Source organism: Carya illinoinensis, chromosome 3 (assembly GCF_018687715.1).
Source record: "Carya illinoinensis cultivar Pawnee chromosome 3, C.illinoinensisPawnee_v1, whole genome shotgun sequence".
In the NCBI taxonomy this organism is placed as follows: Eukaryota; Viridiplantae; Streptophyta; class Magnoliopsida; order Fagales; family Juglandaceae; genus Carya; species Carya illinoinensis.
The window spans coordinates 45,596,622-45,610,997 of NC_056754.1; the positions used below are offsets into that span (position 1 = coordinate 45,596,622).

Sequence of the window (14,376 nt, forward strand, 5' to 3'; positions counted from 1 at the left end):
GAAGTCGTTCTCAATTATTTATTAAATATCAATTCTCGGTGGCAGCACCTGCGATGACGACAATGACTGGAAATGGGAAGGTAGAAGCAGACAATGGTGGTGTAGGGGCTAAGAAGTTAGTATTGTTTGGGAATGCGGCAAGGGTGTTTGATTAAAATGCACCGTTTCATTATATGGTACAGGTGGGATTGGTGCCCAATCCATCCCCCAACTTGTCTTCCTTCAAAATTTTCCTTTAAAATAACACATGCATTTCTACCATAAAAGGTTTGATTTGTTCTAGAGAATTATTTTGCCTTTAGATGGGTTAGGAAGCCAGGGTGCAATGTAATTTGTAGATCCATATTGCTTTGCCTTATAAGTTCGTCTATCAATAAAATGAAAAAATAAATAATGATATATACAAGTCATAAATCTATAAGCCTTGCTCATATCTTTTATAAAAAAAGAATACGTAGACCTTATTATGAAAGTGTGAAAAACTTGCTTTTTCATAGTGTAACCCACTTTTTAACAAAAAGCTTGCACCAGGCTTATGCATTAAGGGCTTATCCCTAGCATTTCTCTTAAAAACAAGGTACCATATGATGAATGTATCTGTGCATAGATGACACATTGATTCGATGACCATAAAGGCGAATGTTTAAGAATAGAAAAAATCTTCTGTAAGCTTTTTTATTGACACAACCAACCTTGTGATTCGTTTATACACTGACTTGTATGTAGTATAGTTTGTTTACAGTATAAGTATCCACGATTGGAGGATTCCAAAACTGCAGAAAGTTAAATATGATGGCCTATTTAATTTCCATTTTCATTCACATGATTGACATACCAATACACTCTCCGGGGGCAAGGGCTCAAGAACTGCCTTTCCAGCAAAGAAACCACGACCAAGAGGGCTGTATGCAACTAGTCCAATGCCAAGCTCCCTGTACATAAACAGGTACGTGAAATGAGCAGCAAAAACTTGATGCAATAACGAACATCGTGGTTTTCTTTAGTGTAGATTATGTAATACAGTAGATCTATATATATATATATATATATGAACTTAAAAACACTAGGTGGAGATAGTAACAATCTCATCTTCGATGTCACGGGCCCAAAGGGAATATTCCATTTGTACTGCAGTGATGGGATGAACCGCATGAGCTCTCCTTATTGTGTCAACACTAGCTTCTGATAATCTGATATATTTTATCTTTCCTTCTCCAACCAGCTTCTTAAGCTCCCCCATCTTCCTTACAGATTAAAGACAATTCCAAACAAAAATATTCAACAAGAACATTGAATCCAGCCTTGTAGATTAAAATAATCCATAGGAAATGGGAAAAAAGGGGACAAACTTACAGTATCCTCGATTGGCACTGTAACATCGATGCGATGTGGATAGATCAGTATAGTCGACCTCAAGCAGCTTAAGACTAACTTCACAGCATTCCCTACTCCCGAGCGTATTTTGGCCGGCTGCCCATTACACCATGTTGACCAGAGCGACCCTCTTTAACTTGACCATCCCAAATTTTGTAGCCAATTGAATTTTTTCTGGAGGAAGCTGCTGTAAGCCTGAGAAGACAAAACAATAACGAGTATGATTTTAATATCTAATCAGTGTAAAAAGGTAAACTTTCCACTACATATTCCTGCTAAAGATGCAATATTTCTCAACACCAGCAACTCGGGTACACAAAATATCAGAAAACAAGTGGATTTGGTCCGGTTTGTAACCGGTCCGGTTAGCGGTTCTAAAGAATCCAAATTAATTCGGTGTATATATATATTAACTTTTTATATTATATTATATACAATATATGCTAAATTTCTAATTAATATTACATGAAATTTTAATTTTATGATTCATGTCTATTGATCTTATAATATAAAATTAATATAACATTTAATAAAACATAAAATTAATTTTATAATCTTTAAAATTTTAATTTTAAACATGAACAATAATATTAAGTTACTAATATAATCTTATTATATATATATATATATATATCAAGGATAAATATATTTTTGGCATAATAAATTATAATATATATTCTTTTTGATAAATATATTTTTAAACAATGGATTATATATTCTAAACTTATATAGTGTCACATGTGTAAATAGTAAATTGAAAAAATCGGGTTAGATCAAATCGAGATTGAAAAAATCAGAAGTTTCGATTTCCGTAATGAATTGGTCTATATCGATTTTTAAATTTTCAAAATCGGCTATATCAATTCGGTTATAAAATTTGTCCAAAACCAAATTGAATGAATTGATAACACCAGCAAATGATCTAATGCCAACACAGATGATCTTTTTAACTTTTTGTATTGTAACACAAGTTAGCTAGGTTCAAACTTCAAAGAGATCTGCATTAGTAAAGTTGCATGGGAACATTGACGACAACATTGGTTCCTTGTCCGTAAAGCGCTCACTAAAGACGATCTCAAAGAAATTTTTGAGGCGGTGCCTGGCCCTTTCATGAAGTGTTTGGCAAACGATCAATTTTCTCAATTTTCTTGGAAATTTGCAAATAACCCATCAAAATAAAATATTTGCCAATTTCTTTATTTTGCCTCTGTGTATTTTGGTTTCTCCAAGAACAATGCAGCAAAAGGAAATGTGGAAAACATGTTCTATATAAAAACATGGAGTTCTTAATTTGTTGCGTATCTTCTTCTTCGCGATTTAACTCATTCTGTGTGGTAGAAGAGAGTTTTGTCATTGGATGTTTCCAGTTTGTATGTTTGTTTTTGTTTATTATGGCTGAGGATTTTATCAAATAGTGGAATTCCCTTAGTCTTACTAGTATTGAAAAGGAAGGTAATATTGTGTCAGATTCTGATGTTGAACAAACCTTGATGAAGGGTGAATTTAGTCTTGTGGGGAAGATCATCATGGAACGAAAGATTAATCATGAGGCCTTTAAGTTTTCTATGCTTAAAGTTTCGAGGGTGGATGCTAGTCTACGTATTGTGGAAGTGGGTTTAAACCTCTTCCTCTTGGACTTTTGTTCTTAAAAGGATTTGTTGAGAGTTTGGGATGGCCAACCATGTCTTTTTTTTTTTTTTTTTTTTTATCAAAACCTGCTTTGCAAGGTTTTTTGATGGCCTTCTTCCGCCTATTGAGTTAGACTTCTCTCATGCATACTTCTGGGTGCAACTCCATAATATGCCTTTTGGCTGTATGAATCATATTGTGGCTTCTTGGCTTGGAGGTCTAATCGGGAATGTGCTTAATGTTGAAGTTGATGATAAAGGCATTGGTTGGGGGCAATATATGCGTATTCTTGTTGAACTTAATCTTTCCAAGCCACTTGTTAGGGGTTCAAAGTTAGCATTGCAGGACCATCAAGCCCTGGTGGTGTTTAAGTATGAGAGATTACCACGATTCTGTTTTTCCTATGGTGTTATCATGCATGGCAGTGGTGGTTGCTTGAATAGGGTTGTTGCCTTATCTACCATGCCATATGGTACATGGCTTCATGCTTCTTTTAATTCTGCTAGAGGAGATTCATTCCTGGATCTACCAGAGTGTCTTCCTCCTCGGTTGCTCCAAAATAGTTGCATGTTTTTGGTCCTTCGAGTAACTACCATGACAGTTATGTGTCGATTGGAGGTATGGATCCCACGTGGCCACATAATATAGGTGCGGATGCTTTACTGATTGGCTACCCATCCGAGATTAATAATTCTATTACTCCATGTGATGAAACTGCTACTATGGCCACAACTGATACCCCTACCAAGATTATTCATTGTGGGGAATCTCCTGGTGTTGTTCCTTCTGCTAGTGATGGGATGCCTTCTGTTTTGGCCCATGGCTCCCAAATATAGGTTGCTCCTAGTCCTTCCTCTTCCCTCCATCGTTTGAAGCAAAATGTTAGAGCCGTTACTAAGAAAGTCAAGGATTCTAACCCACACTTGGCACCTAGAAAGAGGAAGTTCTTGCCTCTTGGTAAACATAATTCTGAGGAACAACTGTTGTTCAAGAGGAAACTTTGTAATGTGAAATTATTGGTGGAGATTGATTCTCAGCCCCTCCAAGGGACATGAGGCTTCTAAGTTGGAACAGCTGAGGGCTTGACAACCCTCAGGTAGTTCATGACCTTAATCTCATGGTTAAGGTCCATAAGCCAAACTATCTTATTTCTTATGAAAACTAGACTCGATAAGAATAGGATGGAGAAGTTGAAGCATTTATTTGGTTTAACTAATATGCTTACTATGGAGGGAATGGGTCGTGGGGGGGTTTAGCATTGTTATGGTAGGCTGACTACGTTGTTGACATTTAGAGTTATTCTCAAAGACACATTAACTGTTGGGTTGATGACATTTCTCCAAAACCACCATGGATGCTCTCCTGTTTTTATGGTCATCCCATTACTGAAAAAGGGTTGAGGGCTATAATATTTTAAGGCATCTTCATTCTTTTAATCCTAAGATGTGGATGTGTATTGGGGACTTTAATGAGATCTTATTTCAAAGTGACAAGGAAGGTGGTGCACCAAGGAATGTGAAACAGATAGCTCTCTTTAAGGATGACTTAGATGAGTGTCAACTCCATACTTTAAGATTTGTTAAGGGGAAGTACACGTGGTGCAATAACAGAACTAATTCTTCCTTCACCAAGGAGAAGCTTGATAGGGCAGTGGCATCTTCTGCCTGGTGTGAGGAGTTTGGTTTGGTTGATGTCAGGTTACTCTATTTAGTCTCATCTAATCACAACCCTCTTCTATTGACAACTACACCTAGGCATTGTTTGTCTGGCTCTTTGAAGAGGCCAAGTAGATTTGAAGCACTGTGGGTAGCTTATGAGGATTATGGTGAGGCAATTCACTCTAGTTGGCTACAGGCAGGTGGGGTTTCTGGGGATCTGTCATCCTTGTCATCAAAATTGGCTAGTTGTATGCGGTTTATTCAAAGATGGGCCTCTTCCAAATTGCCAATTTCTGATAAGCTTTTACAGGAGAAGTTGCCTCTATTAGAAAGCCTTCAAACCAACTTAACTACAGCCTCAGTTTCATAAACTAGCAAGTTACAGAAATAAATTTCTATTTTACAAGAAAGCCTCCACTTGACATGGAAAAAAAGGGCCAAAGTTCACTATTACAGAAGGGGGATGGGAATACAAAGTTTTTTCACTTGAGTGCTAGTCAAAGACAAAAGAGGAATAGGATTACATAAGTGGAGGATGGGGAGGGGGTTGAATGTAGATATGGTGTTGCAATTGGCCTGGCTTTTACTAATTTCTATCGACACTTGTTCACTTCCTCTAACCCATCTCACATTGATGTTTGCCTTTAGGATCTCTCCTCTAAAGTTTCTGTAGCCATGAATGCAGACTTGCTTCAGGCATTCATTGAAGAGGAGGTCAAAATTGCTGTTTTCCAAATGGGACCATATAAAGCCCCTGGTCCTGATGGTTATAGCCCATGTTTCTATCAATCTCACTGGGATTTGGTGGGTAAAGAGGTTTGTCTTGCTGTCCTTTCCTTCCTCAATTCTCAATCAGATATTGCCACCATAAACCACACTTTTCTGGTGTTAATTCCTAAATCTAGTAATCCTAAAAGTGTTTATGATTATCGACCTATAAGTTTATGTAATGTTCTCTACAAGATTATCACCAAGATGCTTACTAACAAATTGAAACCTATTATGCCTTTTCTCATTTCACCAAACCAGTGTGCCATTGTGCCTAGAAGACAAATTTCTGATAATATCTTGGCTGCCTATGAAACCCTCCATCCCATGACCACACAACTACATGGGCATCAAGGCTATATGGCTCTAAAGTTGGATATGAGTAAGGCATATGATAAGGTGGAATGGAAGTTTATTAAAGCTGTTTTATTGAAACTGGGGTTTAATGCTAAATGGTTTGATTTAATCATGGCATGTATTTCTTCCTCATCCTTTTCAGTTTTGGTAAATGGTGTTCCTCACCATTCTTTTAGACTTGAGGCCTTAGGCAAGGCTGCCCTCTATCCCCTTACCCTTTGATTCTTTATGCTGAGGCCTTGAGTTCTCAATTGCTTGTTGCTGAACAACATAGAAAATTGACTGGTGTGCCAATAGCTCGTGGTCAGATCAGGCTTAATCATCTGTTTTTTGCAGATGATAGCCTTTTATTTTGCAGGGCCTCTTTGCAAGAGTGGGTACACTTGAACACCATTCTCTCTATATATGAAGCTGCCTTTGGTCAGCAGCTTAATAAAGATAAAACATCACCGTTCTTCAGCAGGAATACTAAGGCTGCAACAAAGAGGTACCTTATGGAGGTGGCAGGTCTTCATGCTTCTACTAATCTAGACAGATATTTGGGGCTTCCCTCTATTGTTGGAAGGTCTAAAATGAGGGCTTTTCATGGCATAGTTGAAAAGGTGATAAAGAGGTTAGATAATTGGAAGAATAAATTCCTTTCCAAAGCTAGGAAGGAGATATTTATCAAAGCTATTTTGCAAGCTTTACCTACCTATAGTATGAGTGTCTTTTTAGTTCCAAAAGCTCTTTGTTCTAGGTTGCATTCATGCTTTGCAAAGTTCTGGTGGGGTCATCAAGAAAACCAGGCTAAGATACATTGGAAAAGCTAGGATTTTTTAAGTATAAGCAAATCTTGTGGTGGTTTGGGATTTCGAGATCTTCATAGTTTTAACTTAACCTTATTGGCCAAGTAGATTTGGAGGTTGGAAATGTGTCCTGATTCATTATCCAGTAGAATTCTCAAGGCTGAATAGTTCCCTCATACTTCAGTTTTACATGCTAGACTTGGTTCAAGACCCTCTTACCTATGGAGAAGTCTGTTTCACTCTATTCCTCTAGTTGAGGAAGGCCTCATGTGGCGAGTGAGAGATGGCACCAAGATTAGAATCTAGAAAGACAAGTGGCTGCTGAGAGATTCTTCATGCAGGATTCAATCACTTATGGCTATTCTTCATGAGGATGCTGTTGTAGCTGAATTGATTGATGTCCACACAAGATGGTGGAATATAGATCTTCTTCAAACACTTTTTCAGGTGGATGATGTCCAGGAGATTATCAAGTTACCTCTGAGTTTCCTGCCAAAACCTGATACACTGATGTGGAAAGGAACTGTTAATGGGCTTTTTTCAATCAGGAGTGCTTATCATTTGCATAAGCAATCCCTAGCAAGATTTTATGGAGAATCTTCTCTAACTGGGACTCAAGTTTTTGTTTGGAAGAGACTTTGGTCTTTACCAACTACTAATGTTGTGAAGCAGCTTGTGTGGAGTGCTTGTACAGACTCATTGCCTACTCGAGTCAATTTATATAAGAGGAAGGTGATTCCTGATTCCTCTTGTCCCATCTGTAAGCTTGAAGAGGAAACACCGGGCCACATTTTATGGACTTGTCCATCAGCCAAAGATGTTTGGATACTGTGTTCAAAGTCAATTCAGAAGACTAACATTCACTCTCCCCATTTTTTCCATGTTTTTGAGCTACAACTCAATAGATTGTCCTATTAGGAGCTTGTGCTGTTTGCCACCTTAGCTCATCTCATCTAGTTTAGAAGAAATTCCTTGCTTCATGATGGTCCATTTCAAGATCCCAATGTGCTATATAGGATTGCCATTCAAGCTGTTGATAATTACAATACTGCTTCTTCCACTCCTGTAGGGTTAGTTTCTCATCACCCTGGTGATGCTTCTCATTGGGAACCACCCCTATCATCTTGTGTGAAAGTCAATTTGGATGTTGCTATCAGGTCTGAATCTTATAAGCTTGGTGTAGGTTTGGTGATTCGAGATTCAACTAGTTTTGTTTTGGCAAGTCTGATGTAACCATTGACATACTGTACTGATCCTGTCTTGGCAGAAGCTAAATGTCTCATTTCTGCTGTGTTATTTTGTCAGGAATTGGGGCTTGATTCTATTATCTTCGAGGGTGATAGTAGCCAAGTTGTTCATGCTGTTATGAGAAATGCAACACCTATTGGGAAATTGCAGGGTCTTATTTCAAATGTTTGTAGTCTTTTGAGCCATACTCAATAGAAGATCTTGCATGTTAAGAGAGAGTTGAATGGGATAGCTCATCGATTGGCACAATCTATAACTCATTTAGATGTTGAAGTAATTGATATTGATTGTATTGCTAAATGCATAAATTCTCTTGTAATGGCCAAGTGCCATATTTCAGTTTAATAGGATTGACTACTATGTTCCCTTCAAAAAAAAAAAACACTGACCCATTTCTTTTCGGCAACCTCCACACGACAAATGCCTCACCTTTGTTGCCTGACCATAGCACTCCTTGTCTCTCCAGTTGTTGATCTCTCAATTCCTAATTCAATGTCATACAACTAACATCTGGAGTTGACAAATACCCCAAGTAGCCGAAACGTCGCTATCTAGACAACCTTTAGCATGCAAAACCTCATGCATTGATACTTGCCATGTGTCAAGCTAAGATGTGTGGCCAAAGCTTCCGTCCGTCTGATTGCAACTTTCTAAGTACTATATTTCTTGTTTTCCTAATAAAAGATTCAGAGGATAAAGCTAATGAACATATCCGTCAAACATGCCACATCAGTTGTGGTTGAGGCTTCCAATCACAGTCACTCAATCCATAACTTGAATTAATAACAAAAGATCAACTTTGATGTCCTCTATCGTCTAATTTCTACTTGCTTTTCTTTTTTAACATTAACAGATCAGATCCCACATCTTTTGTATTTCATTTTTAATTTAAGTGTGACGGCGTTTTGGGAAAAAAAGATTAAAGTATTTTACCTTTTTAGTTATATTATTTATAAAGTTAGTATCTAGCACACAAATTATTATAGAGTCTATTATATTTATAAAAAAAAAATACTAAAATACTACTATTATTTTAGGTAAACTAACATGGCTTCCATCCAATTTAGCAATGAGTCTTGCTATACAACCTCCCCACTATATAGCACAATCTCCACGCACTACTGACCTGTAATTTTTTTTTTCAAAATTAACCAAACGAGCCATTTTGAGATTTAGAACCTTGAAATAAAAAACAGCATCCAAATTCCATTCCCCATGTTCCCCAACCCCATCCCCCAAGCTTGGTTCTCTTCCACTGGGTTTTGTTGTACAACACTTCTCACTACTCGTCTTCTGAATGCCACCTTTTGGTGCCACCAACAAGGGTAAGAACCGACCGAAATATGCGTTTTTTCCCCTCTGCATTCAGTTTGCCATTCCGTTTTCATTTCCCAGCATGAATCATTTAGTGTGTTTTTGTGTTTGTTGAATATGTGTTTTTTGTGCATTTTGGTTATTGATTTTGGGTATTTCTCGTTATTTCTTCTTAGCTTCTTAGCCACTGTTTGCTTCTATTTTTGAATATATGTTTAGTTGTTAAGGAAATGTAAGGAAGATCAGAATGAATTCTGTGCTTGGTGGTGGTTCCGCATTTACTTGCTACACTCGAGGATCTTGCACAATAAGCTCGGCAACTCTTTTCTTTGATTTAGATTTTCTGTTCTCGGTACTCGAAGATTTTAACCACTTTTTGAAATTTGGTCGTTATAATATGTGAATTTTCTTGAAGGATGAAACTTGGGATGATGTTTTATACATACTGTTGTTACGTCTTAAGGTTAGATACTGAAGGTTGTAAGTAGGATTAACGGATTCTAGGTGAGTAATGAAGTAATTTTCTGTTTTAAGCTTTCCAGTCTAAAGGTGACGATTGGTCTAGACTTGGAACTTGGGTAGGACGTGTTTAGGTGTTGTGATATGTACACAACTTGAATCTATCGAGTTTTGATAATAATTTGAAGAGTTTGGCCTCTATTTTAAAGCTTAACAAAGTAGTAATGTTGGGCTAGACTATTTTATGTTGTGAGATTTTTATTGGTCATTTCTAATTAAAAATTCTGCAATACTCATTTAGTTATATATATAGGTTGCTACATATATATCATGCACTCAGTTATGTCTGGAAGAGGTCAATAATTTATAATAAAATATTGTCTTCTTCTATGAGACCATGTTTCATTTTTTTAAAAAAAGATATTGCTGTAAATTAAAGTTAAAAGTTGAATAAAATATTATTAGAATATATTATTTTAATATTATATTTGTATTAGGATTTTAAAAAGTTGAATTTTTTATTTTATTTTGTGTTGAAATTTAAAAAGGTTGTAATGATTAAATGAGATGAGATGAAAAGTTTTGTAAAAGTGAACTAGGCTAGTTCAATCTCAAAGTATTATGGTAAGGGTGGTACAGCTACTGGCTAGGGATCCCGTTAGAGCTTCTGCTTTTGCATTTAAAGTTTTTTTATTTTTTTACATCATTTTTAAATAATTTTAAATATTTTTAAAAAAATGAAAAAAATTACAATATTATTAAAAAATAATTTCTTAATCACTAAGTAAAAAATAGTTAAAAAAAAAAAGGAGTGGGAGCTCAAAGCTCAATCCCCTAGCAAAATCCCTATCATTTTCGTTATGGTAAGGATAAGAAAAGGAAAGATCCAATATTCATCCAGCCCATTGACCTAAGCAATCAACTTTTGGTCCCATATTTTTATTTCCATATGGTAAGTGTAAATCATGATATGTAAAAGGGTAATCTGATATATAAAAGTAGGGTGTAAAAAAAACTCAAAAAATCGGTCTGGACTGGCCCGAATTGGTCCGGAACCCGTTTCTGTAATGGGAAAACCGACTGGAACCGTTCTAGACTTTTTAGGACTGGACCAGACTGGACTCTTTTCATTTAATATGTATTTTAAATTATTTGTTTTAAATATTATATATTATGTTTTATATTATATATTATTTTTATATATAATATATATAATAATATAAATTTTAATTATATATAAGATAATATTCTTATAATTTATAAAATAAAAGTTTAATCTTAAACATGAAAATTTAATTGATTATATGCTTCAAATATAAAATATATATTAATAACATTTTATCATAAGAATCACTTAGATTGAGAAAAAATACTTAAAAATAAAATTTATAAATAATAAATTAATTTAAAAATAAAATGAAATTGATAAATCACACCAATATTTTTTTTATCACTTAAAATCATTTCAAAATTGAAAAAAAAATCCTAAATATCAAAAGATTTGAATTTGTATACCAAAATTGTAAATAAGATCACTAAAATCTTATTTACCAAAAAATAAAGAAAATCACTCAAATTTTATTACTTAATTACCAAATTGTATGGCGTAATAAATTCTCAATATATTCTTTTTGATAAGTAAATAATACATTAGTAAATTTGTAATACTAATATACATTAGTATATAATATATATTAATTATAATTTACATTTTATGGCCTAATACTAATAGTCTAATATTATATTTCTATTACTATTATTAATATACTTTAAGTCTATATATAAAATACTAAATTAGTATATAAATCACTATACTAAATAATTACATATGAAATAATGATATAGCCATACTAAGAATCTAATACTATACTATTATTTAGTCTAATATAGCTATAACTAATACTAATATTTATATTAATACTAATACTAATAGTCTAATATAGACTATAGTTATACTTATATTAACATGCCTCTCGGAAAAATGAAAAAAGATGAGGGTAATAAGATAGGCAGAAATGTGAGAAAGGTGGTGAAAGTTCATACTGATGAAAGAGGTATTGGATGGGAAAGTTCCTGAGAATTAGAGTCAAAATGGACATTACCAAGGCCCTTATGAGGTGTATGTTCCTATGTGTTGATGGAGTGAAGACCTTGGTGAAGTTTAAATATGAAAGGCTCCCCACTTTCTGTTTAAAATGTGGAGTTATTAAGCATAATGGTAAGTCATGTCTGCCCACATTGAATGAGACCTCACAAAACCAATATAGGGTTTGGTTAAGGGCACCTGCAGCAAAAGAGAGGGAAATAAACCACAAAAGATATGGATTAGAGCCTTTACAGTAGTCAAGTGATGAAGATCATGCATGGAGGAAAGGAAGAGAGGTTAGGGATGAAGTTATTTTAGGAAAGACAGTACCTCAGGAGGGAATTATGGAACTTGTTAATGCAAGTAAGCCAATTTAGGAAAACTTTATGTTTATGGTAGGAATGCAGCCTTCTATGGTAACTGATGCACCTATAGTGGAGACCCGTAGGTCAATTGTTGTTAAGTCTCAAAAGGAATCTATCAAGTTTACTAATTTGGAAAAAGCCACCTGCATCCTAAATCAACAGTAGATCCTACCTCTACAAGGAAAGGCCAACATAGCAGTCCACATAGACCTAAAAGATCCAACTCAGCAAATTGAGTCTAATTTTGATCTGATGGACCAGATTAGTTCTCTTAATCAATTCCTCACAAATCAAGCCTAGATTTAAACAACTTCAAAGAAGAGGGCCTCTTGGAAAAGAAGAGCTCGAGATAAGTGCTTTGCTTCTTTTGTTGAAGGCTCTGAGGGAAGAGCAGCTCCTAATATTAGTAAAAAGAGAGGCAATGAGTCTCTTCTCTATTTTCTCTCTAGAAAATAGAGGTGGTGTTTGAAAGGGTTCATCAACATAGACTAAGTTTGAGCGATGGAAAAACTTAAGGAGATGTGGGAAAACTTTCAGTTGAATGAAGAAGAAGGTGAGGCTATTGAGATTGAGGGGAAAGGTAGTTCGGAGGTGCAGCGAAAGGGAGAACGTAGCTTGATTGGTAAGATATGGTCGGAGAGGGTGATTTTGAAGAATATAGTTGAGAATACTATGGCCAAGGTGTGGAGGCTTAGTAAACCTGCAACTTTTACAGAAGTGGGACGAAATATCTTTATGATCACTTTTGCTACTCATGCTGATAAGAACTGAGTGGAGAGTGGGCGACCATGGCTATTTGATGGCAACATATTTGTCATGAATGTGTTTGATGGGTATACCCCTTTGAGTAAAATGTCATTTGATAAGGCAGTAATGTGGGTTCAGTTTCAGAATTTGCCTTTGATAGGGATGTCAAAGGAGTGTGGGGTAAGGCTAGGAAGATTGCTTGGGGAGGTGGAAGAGGTAGAGGTGGATGTGGATGACGTGGGGTGGGGGGTGTTCCTTAGAGTCAAAATTTTACTGGATCTAAAGAAGCCTCTGGCAAGAGGTTGCACCATCAAACTGCAAAAGAGCCAAACATGGGTCCCGATCACATATGAGAAGCTGCCAAGATTTTGTCTCGATTGTGGCAGAATTATCCACGATGAGATTGAGTAAAAAAGTGTTGCTGGAACATAAGTGATAACAAACAGTTTGGTAGCTGGCTTCGTACGGATGGAGGAGGTCGCAGGTTTCAATATAACACTCATTGAGGAAATAGTATGTCTGGGAGGAGAAGTTCATCGGAGGAAGGACAGCCGGCAGTGATGAAGGTGGGTGAAAAAATGGCAGTTAATACGAATAGTAACAGTGTTGTACTTTCAGAACCGTTTGAGATGGGTGGCGGCTATTCAGGAGACATTGGATGCGAAGTAAAGGCTGATCATGTTAAAAATTTAAATATAGTGGAAGGAGGATTGGTGAATGAGGGATAATTCTATGGAGAGGATCAGGTTTAGATGGATAGGCGTGATTCTGGCATTTCGGTTACGTAGCTCTCGGAAGGTGGCAGTAATGGCAACTTGAATGTGATCCATGTGGATTCTCCTATGGTGGGCTAGGTGACTATCGAGGCCTCACAAGCCCATGTCTCAATAGGAAGCAAAGCCCAGTTACATTCAGTGATTAAGCAACCTCAGAGAAGATCCCCTTGGTCAACTTGGAAACAACGTGCTAGAGACACAGGTACGAGTACTTTCTCTGAAAGTACTAGTGCATGTCCAGTTGAGGATGGATATAATACAAGTTTAGTCCATGAAGGAAAAAAGAGGGTTAAGCTGACAGAGATGGATGTGAGAGGGAAAGGGAAGGTAGGAGGAAGTATGGTTGAAAAGTTTGATAATGACAAGTTGATATCAACAGAGGCTGTTGCACAGCCCTGTCGACCCCAATGATTCTCCTCAGTTGGAACTCCTATGGGCTTGGGAACCAATGTAGAGTTCAAGCTCTCTCTAGTTAGTCAGGGAGGAAGGTCCCAAGGTCTTGTTTTTACAAGAGACCAAGTTACAAGATAAGGAAATGGAAAAAATTAAATATAAGCTCGGGTATGATAATTGTTTGGTAGTAAATAGTGAGGGGAGGAGTGGTGGTCTTGCTCTATTATAGAGGAATGATGTTAGTTTGGATATTAAAAATTACTCTATGAGTCATATCCATGCTAGTATTCAAGATTCTTCAACTGACTATGATCCTTGGTATTTTACTGGGGTATATGGTCAGCCTGAGGCTAGTAGGAGACATGAAACGTGGAGTCTTCTACGATCCATAAAGTTCCAAGTGATCAAAGATGG

The 14,376-nt window shown here is 36.2% G+C and overlaps 1 pseudogene; it reads right to left on the minus strand.

The window, feature by feature from the left end:
* Nucleotides 1-731: 731 nt before the first annotated feature.
* LOC122304865 lies at nt 732-2,921 on the minus strand (annotated as a pseudogene).
* Between the last annotated feature and the right edge of the window lie 11,455 nt (nt 2,922-14,376).